Raw genomic sequence first — 9,876 nt, 5'->3', positions numbered from 1 at the left:
ATATTCTAATAATAGGTTAAGAAATTAACAGCATCTTATTCTATTTATAGGATTTCTTCTAGGGTTAGGTTTAGAATTATATAGAATTATAAAAGATAAAATAATGGCTCTTAATTCAACCCTATAGTCGAACCCTTAGTGGGCCCTACAAGGTTTTAATTTTACCATTTTATTTAAGAACTTATCTTTTTCTTTCACAGATACCATATTTTAATTCTAACTCTATAAATGTCAAATCTATCTATTTAATAATTATAAATAATTATCAAATAAAATTTTCATTTAACTTATTTATTAATTAGACCTTACAAAGTCTCTTAATTGATAAACAAACCTTAAATCCTCTCTTTCTTCTCAATTAAGCCCTCGCTTAGTGAAAATTCACAAACATGACATAGTCTTATTTAGAATCCTAATTGCTTGATTAAAACCAATTAATTGAGTTTACAAGACAATATTATTACAGACAATGTGGGGACCATGAGCCTATGTAACCAGGCTCCAAATAAGTAGATCCAAAATTTACCAAGTAAATTTCTTAACTTATTAATTCCTCCTAACTCCACTATAGATTCAGAATTGTACTCCTGATTACATAGAACGCTCTATATCTTCCAAATATAGATACGCTATGAATTATACATTGTTTCAATCTAAATAATTATAGATCCTCTATAGATGATTTACAGCTAGTAGGGACAAATTTACCGTTCTACCCCTAATTATATTTTATCCTTAAAACACTTAGCTTCCTATAAATGATATTACAGTAGACAATATAATTACTGAAATAGAGCTCTTCCATTTATGTTTGTTAAGCGAAGTTTAAAGAAAATCATCATTTCACTTCTATATAATTATAGAAGTTATAGATTCTATATGCATGATTAGCAGTTCCACTCAATTGCATTACCATGTTCTCAAGATGTAAGTATTGGGGCGATCCATTGGTCACTTTTAACGAACAAGTCAATGATCGCAAATAATACAGTTAAGCTAGAACCTAACCATCTCAGGATAAAGATCTTTTGATCTAAGATAACTAAGGGATATTGACTTAGGAAATATATAACAGTAAGTTTATGATATCTTTTCTGTTGGAAATTATTTTACCAGGATCTTAGATCTACTCACAAGTATGTTTATTAACATCCTAAATATGAACTTTCTAAAACGATAAATTAAACACATATAAAGTTTAAGAAACCTTACATTGGGTGCAGCGAAATATAATGACTCCTTCCGTTCAGATCTCTAACCCTTGATTCCTTTCTGTAGCAGAGTATTATCAAGATCTGAACCTAGATCTTCTTCTCTGAATCCTTGATGCTGAATCTCCTTTGCTGATGATCTTTCTTCACGATCTTCCTCACTATGATTGAGGTATTGCTTGATGTGTGTGGGCACTACTCTAATCACTAAGAGAGGTTCGAAATATGAGGGAAGAATAGAGAGAGAGAGTGGCGGCTAGAGAAGAGAGTGGAGGCTCAGGTTTTTCTGATTCAGAAAGTGTGTTTTTCCTAAAGCCTTCACTATCTATTTATAGCATTCCACTAGGGTTAGATTTGAATTATATGGCATTAAAATAATAAAAAAATCAATTTAAAAAAGATACAATAGGTGGCCGGCCATGGCTTTAGTGGATTGGGCCTTGCTTTTTGCAATTTTGCAATTTTAACACCTTTTGTATCTGATTTTCTCAAAAATGCCAATTTCCTAATTCAATCATTTAAATGCCAATTCTAACTATTTAATAATTATAAATAATTATTAAATAATATTGTCATTTATCATATTCATTAATTCATGAATTATAATTGATTAATCAAAACCAATTACATGAGTCTTACAAGCAATATTATCTCAACTAGTGGGGGGACCATGGGTCTATATAACCGAGCTTCCAATAAGTAGATCAAGAATTTAGCACTAAAATTCACTAACTTATTAATTCTTCGTTGAATCCACGCATAGAACTTAGAATTGCACTCTCAGTATATAGAATGCTCTATATGTTCCACCATATAGACACATCACTAGTTATCCATTGTTATAATCCTAATGTGATCAATGATCCTCTATATGAATGATCTACACAGTAAAGGGATTAAATTACCGTAACAGCCTACTATGTATTTTATCCTTAAAACACTTGACCCCGTATAAATGATATTTCAGCTTATGTGAAATGAGATCTCCACCATTTATTTTCGTTTGGTCAAGCTCGAAGGAAATCATCCTTTGCTTACTATTCGCCAGATAGAAGCTATAGATTCCATGTTTATGCTAGCGCTCCCACTCAATTGCACTACCGTGTTCCCAAAATGTACGTATCACCCTGACCTAAAAGTAGGCTTAACTAACAAATCAAAGAACACGAATAGCCTTTCAAGATTGAGCCTAATCATAACAGGATTAAGATCATTTGATCTAGGATCAACTTGGCGATATTGACTTGAATAGATTTTACGGTAAGTTTAATTAAATCTAAATCAAAGTTCAATATCGGTCCCTTCCGATGCATACTCCATGCATCCAACCTGAGTTTTACTTTAACCAATGTTCTGGAAAGAACATAGTATTTCTCCAAATACAAGTAAACTCTTGTTGTAGATTATCATATCAGTAAAACCCTGTGTCTGATAAATCTAGGAAACTTTATTCACATAGTCATGTTTACTTTCCAATGTGATGACAACACAATAAACATGATCAAGTATGTGAAAAGGGTTTAAGATGAATTTATAAATCAATTAGACAGGCAATTGATAAAGTGAACCAAAACATACACAAATTAATGAAAAATACTTCTGTTTCTTTATTGATGTTGAATAAAATAGATTACATTGAAATGGAGTTTTATTTAGGGCATAAAACCTAACAAACTCCCACTTGCACTAATATAAAACTAATTAGTACATATCAATTAATCCTATATTCTGACGGTGCTTTTCAAAGGCTGTCACGGCCAAGACTTTGGTAAATGGATCAGCTAGGTTGTCCTCTGTGTCAACTTTCTCAACTAGTACATCCCCTCTTGCCACGTATTCTCTGATAATGTGATACTTCCTTTCAATGTGTTTGCTTCTCTTGTGGCTTCGAGGTTCTTTACTGTTTGCTATTGCTCCATTGTTATCACAGAGTAGTACCAGAGGCTTTTCCATTCTAGGAACAACTCCTATCTTTGGTGAAGAACTTTCTTAGCCGGACAAGTTCTTTAGCGGCTTCTACGTCGCTATGTATTCAGCTTCCATAGTTGAGTCCGATATCGCGGTTTGTTTAGCACTTCTCCAAACCACTGCTCCACCCCCAAGAGTAAACACCATCCCGGATGTAGATTTCCTGTCTTCAAGACTTGCCTGGAAATCTGAATCAGTGTAGCCTATGGGATTTAAAGCACCACCCTTGTAGACTAACACAAGATTCCTTGTACTCTTTAAGTATTTCAAAATATACTTAACTGCATTCCAATGTTCTTGTCCTGGATTAGACTGATACTTGCTCACGATTCCAACAGCATAACAGATGTCAGGTCTAGTGCATAACATTGCATACATTAGACTTCCAACTGCAGAGGCATAGGGAATTCTCGCCATGTCCTCTATCTCGAGGATCGATCGGTGATCGTGCCTTAGATAGACGAATACCATATCTAGAAGGCATGTTTGCCCCATTGGTGTTGTTCATGGAGAATCTCTCTAAGACTTTGTCTATGTAGGTTGTTTGAGAGAGAGCAAGAGATCTGTTCTTCCGGTTTCTGATAATCTGAATACCAAGAACATAGGCTGCTTCACCCAAATCTTTCATATCGAATTGAGTGTTGAGCCATTCCTTAATGTGAGTCATTTTCTTGACATTGTTTCCAATGATCAAAATGTCATCAACATAAAGGACCAGGAATACTACTATTTGGTCTTCCTTGAGTTGGTAAACACAAGGTTCATCTTCATTCTGAAGAAAGCCGTAGGTCTTGATGATTTCATCAAACCTCTTGTTCCATGAGCGAGAAGCTTGCTTAAGTCCATAGATAGACCTGTTTAACTTGCAAACTTTCTTTTCCTGCCCAGGAAGAACATAACCTTCTGGTTGCTCCATATAGATGGTTTCTTCAAGTACCCCATTAAGGAAGGCAGTCTTGACATCCATTTGCTAGATTTCATAATCGAAAGCAGCAGCTATGGAGAGAAGAATTCGGATGAATTTGAGCATGGCAACAGGACTAAAAGTTTCCTCATAGTCCACGCCTTCTCTTTGGGTATAACCCTTGGTTACAAGTCTAGCTTTAAAAGTTTCGACTTCGCCTCCAACTCCTCTTTTCTTCTTGTAAACCCACTTGCATCCTATCGGATGATAGTCGTCAGGTGCGTCTACATATTCCCAGACTTTGTTCTTTTTCATGGAATCCATTTCCGAATCCATGCCGGCTGACCATCGTTTCCGTTGCGGACTAGCCATTGCCTGTTTATAGGTTAATGGATCGTCATCAATACCGTCACCTACGACCATATTGATTTCACCATCCAAGCCATAACGAGCAGGTTTTGTTGAAACCCTCCCACTACGACGAGGTACGGTTGTCTTCTGAACAGAAACTTTAGTAGTAGATTTCTCAGTTTGTTCAACTGAGGGAGTGGGATTGTCCTCTTCACGTGTGGAAGAGAACGGAACATTGGAAGGACTTATATCTGAAAGCATTTCCTCCAACACTACTTTACTTTGTGATTTGAAATTCTTAATATAGTCATCTTCAAGGAAAGTGGCATTTGTAGAAACAAACACTTTATCATCCTTGCGACTATAAAATAGTCCACCCCTAGTCTCTTTAGAATTACCGACAAACATGCAAACTTCAGTACGTGACTCAAGTTTGCCGTCTTTCTTTCTTAAGACATGAGCAGGGCACCCCATGATTCTGTAATGGCGTAAACTAGGTGTACGACCATTCCAAAGTTCTAAAGGTGTCTTAGGGATTGATTTAGATGGAACAACATTTAAAATGTCAGTTGCCCTCTGAATTGCATATCCCCAGAAGGGCGTAGGTAGAGTTGAAAAACTAAGCATAGACCTAACCATTTCCAAAAGCGTGCGATTCCGTCTTTTAGCAACTCCATTTTGCTGTGGAGTGCTAGGGGCGGTTAATTGGGATTCAATTCCAAGTTCAATTAAATGATCTTTGAACTGCATATCCATATATTCTCCACCCCTATCAGTTCGCAAGATCTTTAATGATTTACCTAATTGGTTTTGGGCCAAAGCATGAAATTCTTGAAACTTTGCAAATGTTTCAGATTTCTTATGCATAAGGTAAATATGTCCATATCTAGAGTAATCGTCAATGAAAGTGACAAAGTACTCATAACCACCTCGGGCTTTGACATTCAAAGGTCCGCAGACATCGGAATGCACTAACCCTAGAGGGATTTTGGCACGCTCTCCCTTTGCAGAGAAAGAACGTTTAGTCATTTTTCCTTCCAGGCAGGACTCGCAAACTGGCAATTCACCTAAGACGACATTTTTCAATGGACCGTCTTTGGTTAGCCTATTGAGTCTATCAAAGCCTATATGACCTAAACGTAAATGCCATAGATATGTTTCATTATCATCATCGATCTTTTGCTTTTTGTGGGTTCTAGGTTTAGCTACTTTAAAAAGTTCGTTATGTAGGGCAAATGGTGTTTCTGGTCTAAGAACATAAAGCCCTCGTTCCATGGATGCAACACAAATCTGAATGTCATTTCGAGAAATGGTAGAACCAGAATCCGAAAAATCTAATTTGTATTGTTGCAATTGTAAACATGAAACAGAAACTAAGTTTCTACTGAAATTTGGAATGTATAAGACATTGTCTAATTCCAAAATTCTGTTTTGAAACTTGAGTTTGGCTTTTCCTCTAGCTCTAACCGAAACCATTTCGCCATTACCAACTTTAAGTTTCAACTCTCCGGATTTCAAATAATTCCAATTCTCAAGCAATTGCAATGAACAACTTACATGGTTTGTAGACCCAGAATCAAGAATCCAAATGGATTTATCATTCTCTAACACACATGATTCGAAGACTAAAGCATTACTGCTTATTCGTTTGTTAATTGTTGTTCTTGCTAGTTCATTTTGTTGTGAAGTATAACTTGAGGAAGTGGAATCACTTTCTCTTATCTTCTCAACTAAGCTTGAAGTAGTAGGATTTATGGAGTTATGAACTATTTGCTCTTCAGAGTGAACAATTCCCAACTTACTCGCTTCGGAATTTAAAGTCCATCATGAGCATATGTGAAGTATTACTCTGACAATGAGTTTATAACTTCAAGTTCAATTGCTAAGATATTAACTACGAGTGGAATGAGAAGGGGATTATAGACACTACAACACATCAATAAAACAGAAGTAAGGTTTTGGTTCAAAATTCATACACAAGTTCAGAAAATAACAAGTAATGACATATGTTATAGAAATACTAAATCTAACATAGTTTATTTTCCAAGGTTTCCAACATAATGAAATACAGTGTCCCGGTAGGCGAGAGTCAAAGATAACATTAGTTGAATAGAGTTGTCAGCTCATCTAAAATTAAACATTTTAGCAACCTTTTATTCGATCAAAATGAGAATCCAACGTTGTCCCGGTAGGCGAGAGTCAAGGTTATTCTCATTTTATGAGCTTCCACCATTGTTTCATGTTTTATGAGTTTATCTCTAAGTAGTCACCGTAGGGGAGAGTTTAAATAGAGACGAAAACTCACAAAACACTTATCAAATGAAATCTTACGGTGTTAAAAGTGTTCAACGAATAACCATCCATAGGGGGACGAAGTCTAGCGTCTCGAGGTTATATTGAAAAAGTTTAACTATTGTAAGACCAACAATGGAGATCGAATATCTTTTGATTAAAAGCTCATTATTTAAAAAAAATATATATATGTATTTTGTATAATCATAACATTCGATATTATAATAATGAAAAATTACAAATTAAAGTTGGTTTAAATAAAAAAAAAATCAACTTTAATTAATTTTCAATTATTATTTAATTTGAAAAATTAATTCAAATAAATATCGAACAAGTTCCATAATATAATAATGAAAAATTACAAATCAAAGTTGGTTTAAATAAAAAATCAACTTTAATTAATTTTCAATTATTATTTAAATTCGAAAAAATAAATTCGAATATTTAAATGGAACAAATTTGAAAATATCTCACTTAAGTTGTTTTAGAAGAATCTAAAAAATCAACTTAAATATCTTTCAAATCAGATTTAATTAAATTTAAAATTAAGTTGTAACCACTTAATTTGAAGATATTCCATTTTAAGTTAATATTCGAAAAGATATTAACCTAAAAAATATCTAGAATATTCCATTTTAAGTTAATATTCGAAAAGATATTAACTTAAAAAATATCTAAAGAATCTTAATAACCAATGCCTAAAATTCCTCAACTTAATTTTAAAATTTTGAATTCAAAAAGATATTCAGATTTAAGTTGGTTAGTTGTAGATAACTAAATATCAACTTAAATAGGAATATTTAATGAAAAATTTAAATTAAGTTCTAGAAAGAATCTAGATGGTTATAATTCTATATTTAATTAAATACAAAAAAATACATATAGTTTAGCTTAGAATATAAAATTCTTTAAACTATGATTTTCTAAATTAATTTCAAAATAAATGAAATTAATTATGTTGCTAATTCAATTTTAATTAGGTTAAACTAGTGTAATTAACCTAGTACAGTCATTCAAATCAGGCAAATGGGCCTTCACAATTGGGGTGGTTTGTGTGAGGGGGTGCTCGGTTCAGTATGTCGTACCCACTTCTATGGCTCCCAACTCTCACGCAAGGCCCAAAAGAGAGGAATTTAACCTTAATAAGAACAACTGTTATTAATTGAATATGCCCAAAAACTAAATGGGCCTAAATAAATTCTATCAAGAACTATGATAATTTATTTTAGCAACATTAACCTATATGCATCTATAATAAAATTAAACACATAGGCTCACACAGGCACACTTTGGATGGGTCCTATCATGTTGCTAGGTCATACACAGATGAAAGAAGATTGTAAATATACCTGTTACAAATTATTATCTTGACCAAGGGAGCCATCAGATCATTAGATCTGGCAAAAGGTAACCATGGCTATTTGCAATCAAGTAATAATAGGTTTTGAAAACTTACAAACAAGTTAAAAAACACATACTCCTGCAACAAGGTTAGTTGGATAGTTGGATGTAGGATTTATTTAATTTTAAATTAAATATTTAATTTCGAGAAAAAAAAATCGAAAATTTTTAAAATTTTTTTTTTTGAAAAATTCGAAAATTAAAAAAAAATTAAATTTAAAATTAAACCTACAATTTTGAAAAATTAGGTTTCAACCAACCTAAATATCATTTCAAAAATTTGCTAACTACTTTTAAATTTTAAATGTTATTTTATAAATAAAAATTAAATAAAAAATTAGAAAAGATAAATAAATATCTTTTTCAAATTTTAAATGTAATTTAAATAAATAAAATAACAAAATTTAAAAAATTAGCAAAATATCTTACATCTATTTAAAATTACATGATTATAAATATCTTATTTTAAATTTAAATAAGGTCAAAATATCTAAAAAGATTTAAAAAAAATCTTAAAAGATAAGATATAATTAAAAATATCTTAAAAGATAAGATATTTTAAAATATCTTAAAAGATTTTATAAATATCTTATAAAATCTGACCTTAAATTTAAAAAAAAAAATATAATCAAATTTAAAAATAAGATAGATATTTAAGCAAGAAGATAGATATTAATTCTATTCAAATTCAAATTACACTAATATCTTGAATTAAATTTAAAAAATATTAAATTAATTCAAAATGATAATTAGAATTGAATTAGGAATAGTAATAGTATAAATACAAAACTATACAAAAAATTGGAAGTTAATTCCATGAAAAAGCATGAAAAATTGAAGAAAAACAAAAAAATTCGAAACTGTACGGACAGATTTGCGATCGCAGGAAAATATCAAGATAAAATTTCCGATTTTTTCAAATCTTCAAAAAATCATAACTAATTCAAATAAAATCCAAATTAAGTTCTGTAAAAGGCTAACTTCCTTAATTTTTTCCAAACTATCCAATAAAAATAATTCCAGAGATAAAATCGCAATTATTTTTTACGAAAAATTCACAAACATCAATCAATCATCAAATAACACTCAATACAACATGATACCATCCAAAGAACATACAAACAATCGTTTTAAAGTCTAAATTTCTTGCAAGTAAATCAATTACCATGGCTCTGAGGCCAGTTGTTGGAAATTATTTTACCAGGATCTTAGATCTACTCACAAGTATGTTTATTAACATCCTAAATATGAACTTTCTAAAACGATAAATTAAACACATATAAAGTTTAAGAAACCTTACATTGGGTGCAGCGGAATATAATGACTCCTTCCGTTCAGATCTCTAACCCTTGATTCCTTTCTGTAGCAGAGTATTATCAAGATCTGAACCTGGATCTTCTTCTCTGAATCCTTGATGCTGAATCTCCTTTGCTGATGATCTTTCTTCACGATCTTCCTCACTATGATTGAGGTATTGCTTGATGTGTGTGGGCACTACTCTAATCACTAAGAGAGGTTCGAAATATGAGGGAAGAATAGAGAGAGAGAGTGGCGGCTAGAGAAGAGAGTGGAGGCTCAGGTTTTTCTGATTCAGAAAGTGTATTTTTCCTGAAGCCTTCACTATCTATTTATAGCATTCCACTAGGGTTAGATTTGAATTATATGACATTAAAATAATGAAAAAATCAATTTTAAAAAAAAAGATACAATAGGTGGCCGGCCATGGCTTTAGTGGACTGGGCCTTGCTT

The sequence above is a fragment of the Cannabis sativa genome, chromosome X, assembly GCF_029168945.1.
Source record: "Cannabis sativa cultivar Pink pepper isolate KNU-18-1 chromosome X, ASM2916894v1, whole genome shotgun sequence".
NCBI classification, from domain to species: domain Eukaryota; kingdom Viridiplantae; phylum Streptophyta; class Magnoliopsida; order Rosales; family Cannabaceae; genus Cannabis; species Cannabis sativa.
Note: the sequence above shows the minus strand (reverse complement) of the source record.